General features: G+C 40.1%; 1 pseudogene; it reads left to right on the forward strand.

Annotated features, from left to right (window-relative positions):
- LOC146441067 (dynein axonemal heavy chain 11-like) overlaps nucleotides 1–20691 on the forward strand; it is a 65308-nt pseudogene that overhangs the window by 42367 nt on the left and 2250 nt on the right.

Genomic DNA, 20691 nt, shown 5'->3' on the forward strand with positions numbered 1-20691 from the left:
GACTGAGAATGGTCTAGACTTGAAGTACTTATCAAGAAATATCTTCTATGTTTGGCAGATGTTTTGTCATGTATAGGAACTTTGTGAAGGAAAATCTTGGCTCAAGGTATGTGAAAGCACAAGAATGGATTAGCAAAATGCTAAGAAGAGAGCAGTCCAACCAGTCCTGTGTTTTTCATCCTGACTTTATGACTAGATCCACTTGAGGATCATGAGAGACAATAGGTAAGCCTCTTATTTACTTCTGGTTCAAGGATCACTTAACTGTCTTCCTATTAAAGAAAGAAAAATTGCTCTCAAAGTGAAATGGAGCATGCAGGGCTAGAAATGTAGATAAATGGATGCATGGTTATAAGCTTGTGTGTATGTGTTTCTGCACACATATATGTGTAGATGTATTTTTTTTACTGAAGAGCACAAAGCCTTCTGGAATCATCTGTCATTAGGATGGAACATGCATTACTGTGGGAAAGTTGGGCAGTTTATTTTCAGCTGAAGATTCAAGTTCCGAAGTTTCTTCCACCCCCACCATATTCATGGCAATGGGGCGGGTGAAAAGTGTAAAGCCATAAGCACTTCAGTGTGAAGAAATCTTTAGACTGAGCATTCCTCTGCTTGGCATAATGCAGGTTTCCTTTGTACTGTTTTCTACCTTTTGACTAGATGAGGGCCAGAGGGCAATTTTCTCCATGCTCATGTAATCTTGTGCCCCCTGTGACTAAATAATGGTCATTATACAAACTATATTCAATTGTATAGGGCTCTGTGGCTTTATGTTTAGGATTACTATTCCCACAGACAATAGTGAGAATACCAGGTTAATACAGCTGTGACCTCACTGTGCTCAATTTAAGCTCAGGCCTCACAAGGTGAGAGGCTTGTGCATTTACCCACTGAACCAATCAGTTAAAAAACTGATGTGATATCTACCACATGTTGCTCCCTTTTTCATGAGGGAATTGCTCTGTACCCCCCATAAGAGTTTCTAAAGCTCAGTAACAATGCCGAGCATCTATCAAAATGTCAAAAGGTTCATTATCTTAAAACCAAGGGAACAGATTTCTGCAGGCTTTTTCTAATACCAGCAATAAGGCCACTGTTGAGAGCTCGCAATTTTGCTTGTTGAAATTGTAAGGGTTTAGTGAAGTGCTTCGGAGGAAGTAAAACGCATTACAGAAGTGATAGTGAAATTAATGGGGGCATTATCATTCTTTTTCCTTTCTGCTCTGCTAATTTTCCTATCTCCTCCCCCTCTGTCACTCACCCTTCCCCAGTTATTTCTATTGCAGGCAAAAAGTTCAGGTTCACTATAGACTCTGGAAGATTTTGTAACATCTCTCTAGGACAAAGGCAGGAGATGGTTGCAAAGGAGGCACTCAAGAAAGCTGCCCCACATGGCCATTGGGTTCTTTTCCAAGTGAGTGTCGAACTGCCTCTCTGATAGGGAGTACCTCCTCAGCTGGAGGGATGTTCCCAGAACACAAAATATGCAGTGGATTACAGCAAAAGTTCTAAGCAGCTAATGATCTTGTTCCATTTGCTGTTGCTTCTGACTTTAACAGGACAAACATCATATTAATAGGGTGTATGTCATGTTTTGCTGAACAGTTCACTCTCCCAGGAGGAACAGGAGAGATAAAACAGAAAGCCCCTGGTGGGTGGGTAGGACCGCCCTCAGGCACACACTTCCCCCTCCTAATTAAGAGCTCCTGTTCCATTCAGCAGGCCACAATGGAGGCTTTAATGAAATGGGTCTGACTGTCCCTGGGGAAGCAGTATAATTAGTCCTGGAGTGCTGTGTTTCTGAGATAGCAGCCACGGCTTTGGCCAGCTTTGTGTGGAGCAAGAAGCCACTCTGCAGTGGACAAAGAGATCCGTGGGATGCCCTGGCAAGCTGTGGTTTCCCAGCACAGTAATGGAGGGAACAGGAGCACTGCAACTGTGAATGCTACTGGAAAGTGATGCTCCTTTCCCAATGTTTTATGCTACATAACCAATGTGTATTTGTGACAACCCGTCAGCACTGAAGCCAAACAACAAATGTTCCAGGCCTTGATATTGAAGTGGTTGTGGTAATGGGGTCATTCCCTCCTCTCCTGGTTTTAACCTTATTTTTCTGTCAAACAGATTGCCTGCAACAAATGAAGAGATGGGCCAGAGTCAGTGTTGTCTGCCAGATGAAACAAAACCACTATGGGATTAGTGAGGGGCCCTGGTGTGCTAGGCACTGTGGGAGCACACACTAACTGCCCCCTTCATCAGCAGTGAAACTGGAAGAATCATTAACCATATTTCATGTGAGTGAGCTAATCATGCTAGTCTGAAAACAACCCTGTGTAGAAATGTTGTAAAGGGAAGAGCCAAGTTGACTTTCAGGGGAATTTCAGGGTTCTCAGCTGATCTAGGGGCAGGATGAGAAAAGGGGAGATGGCAGAGGCAGTGTTGTGTGTCAGAAGACACAGGGATGGATGGGGAACATCTGAGAAACTTCTGGTGTTACAGACCTGCTCCATTTTCCAGCTCATTATGTCTGGTTTCTGAGGGAGGAGAGGGGTAATGATTTTGCTGTGAAGATTTTTGATTGAGAAGATTTTAAGTGAAGGATTGTGGGAAGTCTGAAAGGACACTTCACGGAGATGTAGAACCAAATCCCAAATGGTGTTAACCTTGCTAGAACTATTAGGATTTAGATGCACTCAGTGCTTCTCAAGCTTTAGTCTTCTGGGTTTTGGCCCAAAATCCCTGTAAGCTTATGATTCAAAAAAACTCTGGAGCAAAAGGATGAAGTATTTTTACTATGGATTTTATTGGAGGCTAGGGGGGTTATATATAATTAGATATTTTTTAGAATAAACCAAAACAACCCACACCTGCTATTCTGACTGACCTGGGAAATACTTTAAAATTACTTTGGTTTCAGTTCTAGCAAAAGCAGTTGGCACAGTGGTTGGCAAACTGGCAGAAGAAAGACTGACTTCAATTGTTTTGGTATCATGTCACTTTGCAAAGGACTCTTCTGTCACTTTGCATCGGATGGATGCAGCTTATGTGAGAATTCAGATGCTGCCAGGCTGCAATCATGCAACGTAATATGAAAGTCTCCCTCTCTTTCCATTCCCCTATTCCTTTTTGCACAAGTCAAGGGACAATGTGTGAATATCCCCCTAGAAGATCTCATAATAAAGTGATGCAGCAGCCAGGGTGTGGCTGGCATATTGTATTCTTTGGCTGTAATTCCTCCTGCGCTGCATAGAGATTGCCAGTGCAATCAGCAGGTTCTAGCACATCACTGAAGAGACAGAGAAGAGCTCATGGATGAGCTGCAATCTGAGTTTAAATGTTAGTATGGTAACAAAGAAAGATGGACTGTGGACTAATGGTGTGGTTAGAACATCTTTAGCCCAGCCACATTTTAAACCCTTCTTGATACTCCTCTTTTTCACCAGTAGGTATTCTGGAGGTAGATATTTTCCCATTACAACTCTCTTGTCTGATCTATCAATGTCTTTCCACTCTCTTCATATAGTTAGAACTTTAAAGACTATTACACTATGAAGTAGTCTGAGACATATTTCCTAAGTAGCAGGATATCTGTAACCATTTTTCTGTCTAGCACTTCTTGTCTCTTGCTCCTGGTATGTATTGAACATGTTTAGTCTTCGGTCCCAGTTCTACAGGGAACTTAAGTAGAGTCCAGGTGTCTTCTGAGTTATGCTTGTCTTTGTATGTGATAACACTCACAACCACAGATCAGGTTAACCTTGAGTTTATAATATTTTCATTAGCTTCAGAGTCAAGGCCTGAAATTTTAGAAGCTAACAGTGAAACCTCAACACATACTAAGAAATGACGATGACTTAAGTGTTTCCCATTATAAAGTCTCAATGACAATGTCTTAAGGATAACAAATTAAGATGGTTTTGTACAATAACCATATTGGCTGTTTTTCAACAGAATATTCATCTAAGTAGCCAAGTGGTTCAAAACCTTGGACAAACTCCTTGAGCAATACAGTACCTCATCCTGATTTCTGTGTATTTATCAGTGCTGAGCCAGCTTCAATGCCAGAAGTGCACATCATTCCCCAAGGAATACTAGAAAATTCAATTAAAATTACCAGTGAACCTCCTACAGGCATGCTGGCTAATTTCCATGCTGCTCCCTATGGTTTTGACCAGGTAAAAGCAAGCTATGTTTTTTTCCATTTGTTTGCTTTAATTACTCCTTCCACTGTGGGGAGAAGTGGTAGCATTGATGGCCATTCTGTTGGAGGACTTTGGCACCATTGTGATTCCAAGCTAACCTGACTGCTGCGGGGTTCAAGCCCTCTGTGCCCTGCACTACCTCTGTGTTTCCCATCAGTGCTGGGCAGGAGGAAAGGCATGACAGTAACACAAACATTTGTACTATTCAATATTAACATGCACAGGTATGCTTACAAAGATAGAAAGTGCATTTACTGCACCAGCTTTAGCCAGTGGTGAACTTATGAAAAAAACCTGTACATGCTCTAAAGTCAAAGCTCTTTCATTCAATGTTGCTCAAAAATTTTGCTCTGCTCTAAATTTGGGTTGACCATGTCCATTTTCCCACAAAGGGCATTTACATACCTGGGTGCTCAGGCAATGGCTCAGCAGCCTCTGTATGGATTCCTGTAGTCAGGCATAAAGAAAGGAATTAAAGAGCAAGGGTAATGTGTTGTTTGTTGTTTTGTCTTTTGCCCTTTCCCTGTGTAAGGTTCTGCTTGGTGGGTGGAAAGAAGAAGGAGAAAGAAGACATGAGAATGAACAGGCACATCACAGGTTTTGTGTAGCCTCCTTCCCCCCAGATCCCTGGTTATCCCTGTCTGTCACCCCAGGAATTTGTAGTTAGATCCTCAAGCCCAGCGTGAGTCAGCTTCCCTGGAGCAGTGGAAGTGCTGGAGCCGTCAGCCTGTTCGTGTCAGCGAGGCAGACCGTGATGAAGGCAGCCAGAACTGTACACTTTCACCTTCCAGCAAGGCATTCACATGTACTTCCCTGAGCACAGCACACATGAAGGCAGAGCTGGGATGTCAAAAGGGTAAGAGTTCCTTTAAAAAGGAATACTAACCAATGCCAGAGAATAAAAAAAAGCAAAAAAGCTGTGTCAGAGCTGCAAATTGATTGATTTTGATGGTATGGACTGATTTAAAAAGATATTTGTAAGAAAGGAAGAATAGCTGTGGTTTTGTAGCTGAGCAGCTGACTATGAATACAGCACTGTGTTCTTTTTTCTATTTTTCATAACATATTATAATACTTTTAATGGACAGCTGGGGAAGTTAGACATAGTTTTTAGAAAAGGTGTTTCATATACATTGCGGTCCCACTTCAGTCTGTGTTTAGTGAAAGAATATATGTGTATATATTTGAATTAACAAATTTCTAAGCTTTGTAGTTCAAAAAACTCTCTTTTCTCACCCACTATTCTGAGCCATGGGTGTTTGTGGCTTACCACAAATTCCTGTGCAGACACTGCCTTTAATATATTTCTGGTTAAGGTATTTAAGTTTGGTTTGTTTTTTTTTTTAATTATAATAAGAAAATCAAACTATGCCTAATCCAGATGGAATACATTTCATGGGTTTGTGGCTTTATTTGTGTTGTATTTCTCATGGTTAAACTCAGCATTCTCATTTAAGGAGGTTTTTTTTATGAGACATAAAATCTTTCACCTTTGCCCAGACTGCTACCTTTCGGTTCAGGATAATCTATTTCCTTTTGAAAGACAAGTGTTTATCCCTCTGATGTTTCTTCCAGACATTAATGTTTTCAAGGATATCAAACAAAATCATAATTTTGTTATGACCATTACTTCTTAAACAACAGGGTGGAACACAGAAAAATGTCAGAGAAATAAGGATTAATTTCTGCAGGTTTTATAGGCAAATGCCAAATAATTTAAAAACCAGCTGAAGCCCTATGCTGAATCTGATCTTGCCAAAATTCTCTATTAACACTATAAATAAGGGAAGAAAAAAAAAAAAAGAAAAAAAATTAAAACTACAATTTCAAACATGACTCTTTGGGAACTGGTATAAAATTTCAATGAGTTTGAAGGTTTTTTAACAAATTTTAAGCTAGTAAATTTTCTCCTTCGTATAAAATCTGTGGATCATTTATGCTAAGAAACTATAGTGGTTATCTGAGTAAAATTTATAGAGTTCTAGGTAAAAACTCTGGTTTTGTTGGTTCCAGTAGCACAGCAGTTCTCCTTTCTAAAGTGACATTGGGGAATAAAAATGTCATTATGAACACTTCTGCATCTGGAAATTGCTGCAGAAAATACTGCCTGATAGCCTCTGATTCTTAAGAAACCTGTTTCCCACTCTCCTTCAGACTCCAGGCTAGCGAGTGCTCCCTTTTGGCAGCTGAGGCCAGCACAGCTCTTGATGACACTGCCAGTTGTTAGTGCATAAGTTATCCCTTTTTTCTTTGACAGGATACCCTTGAGCTGTGTACCAGAGGAGGGGAATTTAAAAAGCATCCTTTTTAAACCCTGTGCGCTTTTTCACACCCGTGTTGCTGGGAGACTGAAGTTTGGCCCTGGGGGCTGGAACGGAAGGCTCAGGACCAGAGATCTCAGCAACAGTCACTGTCCTCAGCGACTCTTTGGAGGCCCACGAGAAGGTGAGGAGGAGTGGTCGGGTAACCACACACCAAGGTCGTTTCCACTCAATCCCATGTTTGTACTGAGTAAGGTGTTCCCCTTATTCTTTCCCTGAAGCTGTTATTTAAGTGGCTGGTGTTATATGATGCTGTTGCTGAGTATGAAAATAAATCAGATCAAAGGGGGTGAGGGGTTGTGGGGGTTTTTTCCGGCTGTGGATGCTTGAACTTTGTAATATAGGTCAAACCAGTTCCACATCAGTAGCTGGGGGGAAAAAAAATGCCCTTCATTATGTTAACAAAAACAGGGGTTTACATGTGCATATATGCCAAATTCATTAGGCAGGTAATGAAGCATTTGCACAAATGTAATTACAAACAGCAATTCTGACAGTTCATAACACTGCATTAATAATCACTACAATTAGTTCTGATGATGGAAGCAATTTACAGCACGTCACATGTATAAATAATGGTGCATTTCCTGAATGTGTCATTATTATGTATTAAGGATGCCACCTTGTTGTGACTTTCTCAGTAATGTTCCCCTTGAGTCAAAGTTAAGGGTACATGAGTGATTTTTTTTCTGAGCTACAGCATATTTCATACTTGTATAGTTTAAACACTGAGTTGAGGTCATTTGTGTAAGTTCTGTATGTGAGAATGTGAAATGCCTAAATAAAAGGCAGTAATTATTTGTTACTGAATGGTATAGGATATTATTGAATAGATCCTCCCATTTTAGTAACCTAAATAAATTTCAGAGATATTTATAAACAAAAAAAAACAGACAGAAGTGTTACCCCTCGATGATATGCTTTTCTCCATATCTCCCAGCTAGTATTTACTCTTAGAAATTCATTTTCTTTTTGTCTTCATACCCCTACTACCCTTTATTTAGTTAGTAGGACATCAAGCTGTTTTTCCCTTTTGTGGTACTTCGTGTCATAGTGAAATAATTGCTTAATTTTATTATGATGATTTAATAATGTTTCCCATTTAGGAAACAAGTCTATAAAATCAGCTTATTCCAACCCTTAGTTTTCTTTGCTAATAAATCTTGCTGCTTTAAGCTGTTCTTTTCAAACCACAATTCATAAGCTGGATAATTCATTTTGCTAATTAATGAGAGGGAGGATTCTGATGGCAGGGAATACTAGAAAGGTCTGTGAGAGCAAGAATTATTTCTTCTCTCCTCTTGGTAATATTGCTTATTGGCCTTTCTCATTGTATAGCTTAGTGATTCATTACCCTGTGGCTTCATAAGGATTTATTTTAATGTAGATACTGGAGGGAGAAAAAAGACAATAGTTTTTTTTTTAAATGTGACTTTGTGTATATATATGTACGTCTATGACCTTGTGTGTACACACATATGCATATATATATATATATATATATATATATATATATATATATACACGTGTGTGTGTATATATATACATATGCATATATATATTTATACACACACACAAACACACATATATATATATAATCTTCCCATTTATTATCCTTTGGGGACAACTTCCTTAAGACAAATAGGGATTGATCAGAAAGCAGAAAGCATAAACAGGGCAACTTGAGCTAGCCCATCACCTTGCAGAAATTGCCATAACTCCATTATAACTTCCATCAGTTTAGAGTGTGGAATATTTAATTTTGAATCTCAGTTTTTTCTGCTGCTAAGAAAAACCCCAGCACACCAACCTCCAATATTTAAGGTCTCCTCATGTGAAGTACAGGTAGCCTGATCCTGCCTCATTGTCCCACTCTTGCCCTCCACCTTCTGCTCCCCACACCCATGTTCATGGAGTTGTTGAGTGTTGTAAAGGGGGGATGTAGATTCTGTGCTCTCCATTATCCACCCCCCAATAATGGTTCTGTGGGTTTTTTGGGTACAACAGACCAACTTTCTATAGAATACAATGGCAATTATGTGAACCTGACAGCCAAAAATATTTTTAATGCAAACTCCGATGTCGCTGTTGAGCAGCTAGCAGAGTAATGAATGCCTCGGTTCTCGGTGGCAAGAAGGAATGACCTTTATTGTTTTGATTTCATCACATTTATAAAGTTCTCAAAAGTCACCCAGATTGGTCAGTCAGAAGCCTTCCCCCAGGCCTGATTGGCCAGGCCTGCACTGTCCAAGTTCTGGGACACTGTTCCAAAACATCCAAACTTTATCTTTATTTACAAAAACACAAGAAAACTTCCCATGGGAAAAACTGTGCTAGCCACACTCCATAGTTTTCTCACACTCACAAAAATGTCCCTTTTATATCACCAGCTTTGATTATCCCAGTATAATCAATGTCCCAGAAGTGTGCAGCTGAATGAGCTTGTAATGCATTAGAATATTGATATACTCTTCTAAAAGACAAAGGAAAAAGCAATTTCTTGAGATAAATATATATGAAATTAGAAAAACATTAAATGACTTTTTGTTGCCGACTAAGAGAAAATCAGGTTTATTCTAACTGCAAGAACGTTTTGTTCTAAATCCAAGTTGTTGCCATTTTTCACAGGAATTCTCTGTTCAGCCTTCTCATCACAAACATGTAGCATTGCATATTATATTCCAGTGGCTTTATTTTTTTTTTTTTATTCTTTTTCCATTTTCTTTGAACCAGTTTAAAATAAAGATGGATTAGCATTTCACATAATCAAATTGCTGCATACAAGTTTATGTACCAAGCAGGCTGGAATAGCTGCAGCTATTTTACTTGTTCTGTTCTGTCACATCATGCAATATTTAAAGCCTATAATTAAGTTTTTACTTGAACTGTTGGGAGGCAAATACTGCCCCCAAGGGCATAAAGGTTCCTGTCTGCAAAGGTTTCATCACAAACTGGCATATTTTGCCAACCAAAGGGGAGCAAAAAGAAGCTTCAAATGCTGTGAAGCCAAATAAAGGAGAAAGAGAGTGGTTCCTTGCATAAAATGTTTTACCACCCTTAACCACATGCTTTATCTGTGGCATTATGACTAGAATTCTACAATAAACTTAGTGCTTATATGATGTGGCAGTAACGGGATTAATAATAATTCAATTTTTACCAAAGTTCTTGAATACTTCCCAAATTCAAATAATGTAGAATTTCAGTAACTAAATGTTCCCTAGTGAGGAGATATAAAAGACTGCAATCAGATACAAGTTTTTTATTTCTCTTCCAAGAAAGGCACAGTAGGTTACCTTCCTGTCACTCACAAGAATTATGTTTTTAAAGGTCTGTATGGGAAAATATATGCATTTGTTCATGAAGTTATGTTCTCTCATATCATGTGGTGTTTTGAAAATGTGGTTTTCTCTTCAATTTTTTTGTAGGGGTTAAGGTAGAAAAGATTAATCTCGGATAATACATTTTACACCATTACTGAATTTTAGTCACAAATTTGCTGGTTTTGCTCAGATACCCCTCACTGAAATAAATCTGGTTTCAATGTTATTTGCTGAACAAACCAAACCCAGAAATGCAAATGTATAACCATTAAGCTTTCTGAAAGGAAATAGTTGGATTTCTGCTGTGTCTTTTAACAGCATTTTTTCTGAACAGCTTTGGTTTGTTCTTTAAGCAGCTGACTTGTTCTATTCAGTGATGCATTCTATTCCCCAGGCGGATTCCACGGGAAGACTTGCCTTACCTCCTCAGTGAGATCATGTAAGGTGGCCACGTCACAGGTGCCTGGGACTGCAGGCTCTGCTGGAACTGTCTGCAAGAATTCATCAGCCCACTCCTGGTGAGAATTTCATACATGCCTAAAGCTCTTGCATATGTATAAATTATGTTCAACCTAAGGCAAAGAGAGGACCACAGGCTTTCTCATCTATGTGGGCCCACCTGTAGCAAGGTCTTGTCTGGCTGTGGGGGAATCAATTTGACAATGATTTATTGTGAGCAGATTTTGGCTGAAAGGGTTTGCGAGTTGGCATACAGCTTGTTTACTTTTGCAAGTACCATTAACTGGTAACTTGAATTCACTACTTCATAACACTGCTTGTTTAGTGAGCTCAATGACATTGGATACACTTAGGTCTCCATTTTCCTGGGAAAACTATTTTAAGGTGTTTACATTTAGAAAGGTTTGGGCTGGCATGGGGAAGTATCTTTTATGGAACTGCATTTTAACTGATGGTACTGATAGACTCACCAGTTTCAGCAGTCCAAAATGATGGCACTACCCTCAGAACTTACACTTACTGTTTGCACATTTTCTTCCTCAAAAAAAAACCAAACCCAGATGGGAAATATTATACATTTCCTTGCACCTTTCTCTGTCTGAAATAGGAAAAATAGCTTGTAAGACTGTTTTTAATTTTCCACTACCCTCTCACACATCTGTTTCTGTAGCTTTGTCAGGTTATTGCCAGCTGACATATACTGAATCATTCAGATTTCATTATTGAGTTTTCATCCTGGACAGCAGTGTATGTGGAGCATCCATGACTCCAAAGTGCCAGATTGCCGAAGTTGCTTCTAATCAGCAGCAAATGCTAGAATTTTTGAGGCTACAAAAAGGAAACGTTGCTTTAACTTTAGTTATAAGAAGTTTTGCATGGAAACTACTTTAATCTGCTTTCATATACACACAGTTATATCAAATGTGGATGTTTATACAGAGGTGTGTACATATATATATATATGTATTTTATATATATATATATATAATATTTTAAAAGCCTGTCTGCTTCTCCTTAGCTGCTGAAGGCACTTTAGAGAACTGATTGTACACAATCTGCTAAAAACAGCCAAGAGACTGTTCAAGCACCCTTTCCAGACTTGTTATTTTTTGTTGTCCAAAGGTAAAAAGCTTATTTATGAGGGGGGAAAAAAATACCATGTTATGTGTGAGCAGGCCATTCGTGGAGCCTGGCTAAGCTGGGGAAAGTGCCCCTTTCACCCCTGGCAGTGGGCTGAATCCTGCCTTTGGGCTGTGAGTGAGAGGAGCAGGCTGGTGTCTCCTTGGTCCCAAACAAGCAGGTTTTCATATGTCAAAGAGCCACACTCAGATGAAGGCAATTGGAAGTAACTGCTCAGAAGAAGATGCCCAAGAGTAAGTTGCCATGGTGATGGAAAGGCTAAACACCACTGTACTCCCGACCTCGAAAGAGGCTGATTTCTCCACATGACAGCTGAGGTCACAGGGGCATGGTGGGAAGCTCATCCTGCCGGCTCCAGCTCTGCCTCTAGCCCATGGATAAGTAAAGAATTACTGCTTTACTACTTTAGGTAGTCCATTAACCTTCACAAGCCTGAACTTTCATTCAAATAATTGCAAAATAAGTATAGGTGGTGAAACCTGAACAGAATCACTGCTATTTGTATGGCCTTTGGAAAGTTTAGGGACCCAACCCTGAGCGTGGATCCACTGGCATTTCAAACAGTCAGATATCTTTCTGAGCTTCTTGCTGTAATTGGAAGAAGTTAAAGCCCAGAATTACCATCAAAACCAGAACATCATTCAGTGACTGGCAGCCAAACGAATGTAAACAGGATGGCCTTTCATCAGTGGCGGGGTTTTGTGTTCACTGGGGAGATTACTTTCTCTTTTTACCTAGTTGCCTTATGATGAGTTCTTTGAGCTATAATTTCATTCCACGAGGTCCTTTAGAATAACCCACTGTGCGTCAGCTTTGATAGACTTTGCCTGGTGTTAGACATAAAGACAGAAGGGCAACAAGTTCCTGCTACATACCCCAGTTCCCACAGCCTCCCTCTGTGCACATGACTCCCATGGATGCAGTAAAACCTGACTTAAGTGCCAGCAGAGAGACTGGTAAGTACAGATTTTCTGACAGAATTGATCTTCTACTCAAGGAAAATAACAGGGCTTTTTTCAAAACCTCAGCACTACTTCAAAGTGGCATCTTAAGATATAGCTCATTGTGGGTGAGGTTAGTGGTGCAAGTTCAGGCACAGGTAAATGGCTGGTTGCAGAACTAAAATGACTTCAGAAATAAGTGCTTACTGGTGTTATTTTGAGCAGTAGCTTGTTGTAGACTATTCTAAATGCCAAAAGCTGTTAAATGTTATTGTGATTTTGTGGAGTGGACCCTGCATTAGGAAGAAATAGCTTTTGTGACAAGTACCACTTAGAGCTAGAAATATTTTTCAGCAAAAACAACGTCAAGTCTAGTTTAAATTGCAGACAGCTCTGTGACAATAAGTTCAGAGAAATTCTTTGAATCCAATGACGTTCTTATAGCACAGGAGATGGGGAAGTCTGGAAAATAAATGTGATTGCTACAGCTTTCATTCCTATTTTATTTATCACTTTTTATTTTATTTAGGAGGTCAGCCCACTGAGAGTACATCTCAACAAAGTTCTGTCCACCTACATAAATCTTGATCTGCTCCAAAGTCCCAAGTCTTATCTTAAACATCCTGTCAGATTTTCCTGCTCTATAGGAACAGTGAAGTTAATAGTACTTGGCTCAGTATTGAGCTGATTGAGACCTTAATTTTTTCTTCTCTTAAAATCATCACCTTTGTGTATCTCATTGAGGCCAAAGCAGCAGCACAAAATCCCATGCAAGACTCCTGCACTTGGAGAGATGAAGTACAATAGCTTGATTTTCTTTTCTGTTCCAGCTCCTGGCTGCTAACAGCCAGGCAAAAGAGAACAGAAGGGACATCGACACATAAAGAAATGTCCTCACTGGCAACCATTTCTGTGGGAATTGGATTGGGATCACTGTTTCTGACAAGTTGCTCATATTCTGACGTGTGATACCCCAGTTTCACACTCCATTTGCCTGTCTTATGAACCTGTCTCTCCCTGTGACCTCTTTAAAGTTGTTACGAATGCAGTGTGTTTGTGCAAAGCCCCAAATTAGTGACACACTGAATAGAACTGATGCTGTGGCTCATGATAATACATGACAGGGTTGAGGTGAGTTGAGGCCCCAGTCCTTCCTCTCCCACAGGTATTCTGTGTGACTGTCTCCTCTCTCAGACTCATCTGCAAAATGGCATAATCATACTTGCTTGGCTGTTGAGGGGATGCAGACATTCAGTACTTCAAATACACTTGCCTCAGTAGTGGCAGTCCATAAAATAAACACAAAACATCCTCATGAAGGAAGCAACTGTATTTCAATCCTGCAGAAAATGGGGATGTGTGGGAATTATGCAAAGAGTTACCATGCTGGGAATTCTTGGGTAACTCTGTTCCATTGTATCAGAAAGCGCAGGTGTCATGTCCGCAGTCTTGAAACAATTTCCAAAATCTCATAGATACAGAAGAATGTTTCAAGAACTTGTGTCAGCATTATCAATAACATTATTGATTCTTTTACTGCAGCTTGAAGAGGAACTGGCACCATGTTTCTCAGCCCCAGCAAATTTGGATTATGATGGATACCATAAAGACATAGATGAAATGCCTCCATCTGAAAGCCCTGTACTGCATGGACAGCATCCCAATGCTGAGATGGGATTCTTGACAACATCAGATAATCTCTTGGAAACTCCTTTGGAAATGCAACACATGTACAAATGGGAGAGGGATCAGGCCAGTCTGCAGAGAAAAAGGTGAAGTTCTTCATCCAGTGTGTTGTCAGTGTTGGTAATGACAGGTGGAATATCTATCTTGCTGTGTTATTTCAGCAATAGACTTTATTTCTAGGAGGAAAAAAAAAGCCATCAAATTAGAAAATATCAGATGAGAGTTAATGGTTATGATATTGCACCAGGCTGGCCAAGGTGTACAACACTAGGGAGATATTTGGACCAAAGGGATTTGGACCAGAGGAACACCTAACCTGTTATACAGATCATTTCTTTTTCACACTGAATTAATTGTGGGGTAGGAAACAAGGTATGGATCTATCTCACTTCTTTTTTTTTAATATGCTTTTGTAAGTGCAGCAACAATAACTTACTAAGTAAAGGGCATGGTTGGTTGAATTGGTGGGTTCAGTCTTGACCTCTGTCCTTTGTTTCCATCTCCTGCATGATAAAACCCCTTAGGGCTGCTTTCCTATTCCTTCCCACCTGTGCCAAGCATACCAAGTCCCTCCTAGCCTGCAGTCCTGACGTTTTCTGCTGCATGCACAGCACAGCGCAGCTTAGCAGAGGTGTGCAGGCTTTCCACACCAAGAAGAGCAGCTAAGCACAGCGTTCTCCTACTGCTTCCCTTCCTGGGCACTTGATCTGAGCAGAAGCCTTGTGGCTGCTCCAAGAGACTTTCCTTGCAAGCAGTAACAGAAGTGGAGGTTTTCAGAGAGTTTTAGTTTTCTGATAGTCTGAAGAGGTGAAATCTGGCCAAGGAGGCTGTCTGACCATCTGTTAGCCTCAGCACCTCACCACAGAACCTGGAGTTTAGCAGAACATTAATACAGATAAACTATCAGATGCTGGGTTAAAGGGACCAACCCTAATACAAGGATAGGGTTTGTCACTTAATATGGAGTTAACCGGGACATTGTAGTTCTGTTCATAGTCAAGACACACATGGATACATTAGTACAGCCAAACTCATTCCAGAAAAATGTAAAAGAATGGGTTTTAAGCATGGAACATCACGGGTGCTGTGCTTAAGAGGTTAAATGAATAAAGGAGCACGGAAGTAAAATGCAATCACAAATCTCAGCTAGTTCTGCTTTCAGATCTCGCCATCTTCTATATCTTCCTTTGAGCGTAGATCTGAGAAGCTATGTCCTGATGCCACAAAGCCTGGCATATGATGAGACTGAGCCTTCAGCTCCTTATCCTTACCACAGTTAATTAAAGTACCCTGTGACTGCCACTCTGGTTCTGCATCTTTCCATCCCTTTCTTTACTTGCTCGTTTCCCTCTGAGCACTCGTTTTTATTTTTTTCCCTCTTATCACTATCAGATCATAGAGGTTTTGCAGGAGGAAATGTGACAGCTCTGCATGCAAGTAGCCAAACATTGCTTCATCTCCTGGGGGGAGCTTGTGCTTTTCACACTCAGTTCCTATCCACTTTAGGGAGTCTGGACTATAATATATGGCATTCATCATTAAGTCTGCCAAAACTAGGGCTGGAACAGAGGCTGAGCTGCATTAATGTTGTGATTTCAATACCTGCCCATTAGTACTGTTATGAGTTGTTCTTCATTTATGTTCTGTCTCAGTTCCAGAGCAAGCTTGCAGGGAGAGAGGCTCTTTTGGGGGTGAGACATGTTTGTGCCTGTGCCTGTGCTGTTTTTCCTAATGCCTGAGACAGCAAGGACTGTGGGTGGTGGAGGGGGTGATGGAAGCTATTAGGTACCGGAGAAATATAAATTACTGACCACACTTGACTCAAAATCAAGACAGTTCTGGGGTCCATCCTAGTAATAGCAGTCATCCCAAGTCCAGGGACAACGTGTTTTGTAGGCTTCAAGGGTCAATGCTACCTGAAAATGTAAAGCTAAATAGAAGCTGCTAAGTCTTAAGTGGTTTGCAATAATTCCTCTCAATAGTACTGCCAAAAAAAGCAGCAAAGGTGAGGGAGGGAGCATCTCTGTTTTTTATCTAAGAAAATGAGATATTTGTGCTCTTCTGAAGAAATCAGACTTGAAAGTAGAAGAGTCAGAAAGAATTGATTGTTGGGATTTCTATTGGCTCTGTTGTATTGTCCTGGACAGGTTAAGAATGTCCTGGATGATATTCTGGAGATGCTTCCTGGGAAGTTTAACAGCAAAAATCATGCAGGAAGACAATTGCCTGGAGACTATATGCCCTTACTTGCCTTGAAGAGTGTAAGATGGTAAACCTCTCCCTTTGAGAGATCCACAGGTCTTTTAAAACAGCTGGACCTTGGGCTGAAGGCAAATTACTTATTAACTTTACTGTTGCTCTTCTATATATTTCAGGGTTTTATGTGGCTTTTTTTGGGAATGAAAGAATAGTTATTCTTTATGTAAGCTTTTTATTATTCTCCAAAGAGGGAGCTGATTTTTTCTTCTCACATGGAAGAGCTGCAAAGCACACTCTTCTGTGATGTTGTGCCAGACACGTGGGCTGAGCCAGCATATCCATCCACACACAGCTTTGCCCACTGGTAAGTACCCCACAGTGACAGGGTTTAGCTACTATGCACTACTAACTATTCCAGTGACTTAAGCCCAGCAGCTTTGTCCCATTCATTTTTCTTCCAAATTTTGTTCTAATGAAAGTCAGTTTTTCTTTGAAGTGGGTTTTGTAGAAATGCCAAGCACTTTGCTGAAGCGGAGGCTTCGTCACCTCCCTTTGTCCCAAGTACTGGGCATGTTCAGCATCTTGTGGGATTCCTTTTCCCTTAGCCTGTCACCAACAGTGGTTAGACATTGTTTTTGGAAATTCTTTTGATACCTCATGGCAATGTATGCTGCATCATGCCATTATTCAGAGCCTCTGTCAGACTCTTTTGTGTCCCAGATTTGCACTTTGCTCTGGCTTACTGGAAGTTTAAATGCATCAATGAAGATGGCATCAGACAATTTGTATTTAAGAAGCCATCAGCCATTAGCAAATTCTGGCAGTTTCTGAAGGTGTGTTAACATGCCTCATGGTGATTTTCAGGTTTCTCCCCAAGACAGCAGATTTTACAAGACAGAGCATACTCACATTTTCTGCTGCCAGCAACTCACCTCATGCTGATCACCTTCTCCAACTGATTTCAGACATACTTACATCAGGGAAACAACAAATTCCACTGAAACAATTCCTTTATACTTCCATAAGCTTATTCTTTCTGGTGACTTCAGCAATGTACTTTCTCTGTAGACAAAAGGACTCTCTACACTTGAAATCTGTAGTTTATTTTGTCTAAAAAAAGCAGTTCACATACAGTTAAGGCAGAAGCTATTGATGCTTCTCTTTCAGGGTTACTGATCTTCTCATGTGATGCCAAGAAGTTGACATCTGGACACAGGACCTTGTGCTGCCAGCAGTGGTGAAGCTTTCTGGCTTGTTTCATCCTCAGTCCTTTCTGACAGGGCAGCAGTGATAGTTGTAGGGCACCAAGCATATGTTTTTAATGCCAGACATTTTTCTTTAATTATTGGTCTTAGCTATGTTTGTGAAGCTATTGGAAAGTTAACTAGAGTTTAAATAAAAAGATAAAAATCACCTTAATATCAGAGTAACTATCTCTTGAAATCAGGAGGAACAATCCAAACTGGTCTTCAGGCTACTCAGATGTGTGAAGACAGAGCAGCTAAGGAAATAAAAGTTTGAATTTTATAGTTTAAAAAAGGTTTAAGAGTGCAAGTTTTTCTACTGTTATTATTTAACTAATTCTGTTCATATGTCATGGTACCATTCTGTTTTCTTCCTTAACAGTTACCAAGCTAAGAAGGAAACTAGATCAGTCTCCCAGTCCTCTTTGTGTAGTTGTTGCCACAGTAGGGGATAGAAAACCTTTAGCGGCACAGTGAATAAGCAATAAATCTTCTTGTCATGATCACAGCATATTAGCTGAGTTGGTTAGAGCATGGTGCTAATAACACCAAGGTTTGTGGGTTCAATCCCCATATGGATAGTCTATTTAGGAGTTGAACTTGATGATCATTGTTCGTCCCTTCCAACTCAGAATATTGTGTGACTCTGTGAACGTATGCTCGTGTTTATTCTGAACACCACAGTGAAGCCACAGGATCACTTGGTAACAGTGTAGCTCAAATTCTGCACAGTCACCAAGAGCACTGAGATAAATCCTTTACTCACTTAGCAGAAAGGTGTCCAGGAGCTCCTCACAGGACACTGGCTGGGCTGCCATCATTCTCTGGAGAAGGGCAGACCCCACACAGTCTCAGGCTTGAGCATGATGGCCCAAGATGGGGAGGTTGACAGTTCTGACATTAAAATTACTGTCTAGATATTACATTATTGAAAGAACCTTTTTTTTTTTTTAAAGCTGTAATGCAGAGCAGGAACAACTGGCCTTTGGATAAGGTGTGCTTGACTGCAAATGTTACCAAAAGACCAAAGAAGGGTATGACTACTCAGCACAAGAAGGAGCCTCTATCTTTGTGGTTTCCATGGAAGGTAAGAAACAAACTTGTTTGATCTCCTAGTTCAGAGACTATATTAGGTAGCTAAGTTGCATCAAGAGTTGCACTAAAGCGTTGTGACTCAATGCACAGCACCAAGAAGCTTAGGAAGGGTGATGGATTGTTGGCATTTGTCACTGTGACTTTAAATTTCATACCAGCCTGGTGTCCTAATCATAAAGTATACTTTCTACCTTTAAATAACTGTTAAGTGTGTCTGAACAAGGTCTGCACTGTAGTAAACCAGCAGCTCTAATCTAACTGAGGTTCAGAAGCTTAAAGACTATTCCAGAGGCTATAAATTTCACCAAAATTAACTTCTAGAATTTTTCTGTGGCTCTTAGACACGCAGAATAGGGTTAGTAGTTACCACACACTGGCAACCTGGATCAAGTAATCTGCACAACTGCAATTAAAAAAACAACCCCACAACCTAATCCCCACAAAAAAACATGAATGAACCAACCAACCAAAAACCACCCCAAACCCACAAACCAACCAACCAATTAACAAAAAAAAAACCACCATAAAAATCATCTTTATCCTGTTTTCTTCTTCCACCTTAACTGAAAGTTGCCAATTATAAATAAACAGATATAAAGAATTCTGAATGTTTCATTTGCTGGGTCGTAATACTTATAAAGCTCTTGGGGAGACACTCCAAGAGTAAAGGAAGCATTTGAGAACAGCTGTATTGTGGGTTCCTTCCATCTCAGAATATTGTGTGTCTGTGATTAGCATGATGTATAACGACACAATTAGGTAGGCAAAGTGTAAGAATTAAAAGAGACTTTTTCATCTGGCCTTTCAAGAAGTTATTGCAGTAGCTGTAATATGGTTGTAGGCTGTCCCTGAATGGAAACCATGTTCACCTTTTGAGCTGCAACCCCTCTTTTAACAACTTTAACATGATAAACACTGTACCATGTTCTTTTTAATCTCTATCTTCCCGAGACTAAAACATCTAGTCTGGGAACAATTCAGGCCTGCTGTCAACAGGATATTTTAGTTTTAACTTAGTTGACAGCTTTTCTAAGTTACAGCTCATTAGAGAAAGGTGAGTGACTCCCAGAGGCAATTAGAGAAACACCATCATTACTCATAACCTTCATGGGACCCAGATAAAATAAAAGCAAAGCAAGTCTTTTGGAAGGGAGCTGCTACTATAGCAGGTAAACCCCAAGGGAAAGTTAGGGTGGGGGAATGGAGCAATGGCAAGGATGTCATTTAAATGATGCTTTTTGAAATGGAGGCATCAACTTTTCAGAGGACTTTTTCATAAATACCTGTCAGTCCAAGGGCAATATGTTGCACTCCTCTTCTGGAGATGAAGAAAGTATCAAGGCACCTTGTGACTGCGGTTTGGGCTTGAGTTGGTGTTTGCACATACAAAACTTCCTGTCACTACAGTCTCTGCTTATAGTAAAAGGGGCATGTTGGTGAAACCACAAGTACAGTTCAGGCAGATGCCATGTACTCATCATACATTGAGATGAGCCACAGCAGGCCAACAAAATCTAAATCTAAATCTAAGTCTAAATCGACAAAATCTACACTACATCTGCATGTTTAAATGTAGCTTTAACTATTTAGCAACTGTTTAAACCCGAATTATTCTGGTGTTGCACTACAGAACACCATGTAAAGCATGTCTTCCAATTGCTGCAGGAACCAGGTGGAACATCCAGTGGGGCCCATAGCAGAAGCACAGCTCAGGAATTGACTTCAGCAATGCCAGCTATTTTTTAAAGGCTATTCCAGTGAATCAAAGAGAAACTAAGAACATTTATAAAGCAAAAGCAGGAGGACAACTTATGTTTGGACTTTCAATCTGAAAATCAAGAAGTCAGGTAAATAGGTTCTGGCAGGAATAGCTTTACTCCTGGCAGTTTCATTCTAAGCTTTCAATAAAACATGCTGCTTTCTCAATCTACCGCATAGTTAAAGCAAAAGGAGAGAAATATTTTTCAGAGTCAGCTGGAGCAGGAGATTTGCCTCACAAAAACACAATACTTAATGTAACACTTAGGTGCTCTGTGTTATTTCCTCATCCATCACTGTTGTGTTCATGTGTTTCTCCA

Source organism: Lichenostomus cassidix, chromosome 2, assembly GCF_008360975.1.
Source record: "Lichenostomus cassidix isolate B80296 chromosome 2, HeHo_3.0, whole genome shotgun sequence".
Lineage (NCBI taxonomy): Eukaryota > Metazoa > Chordata > Aves > Passeriformes > Meliphagidae > Lichenostomus > Lichenostomus cassidix.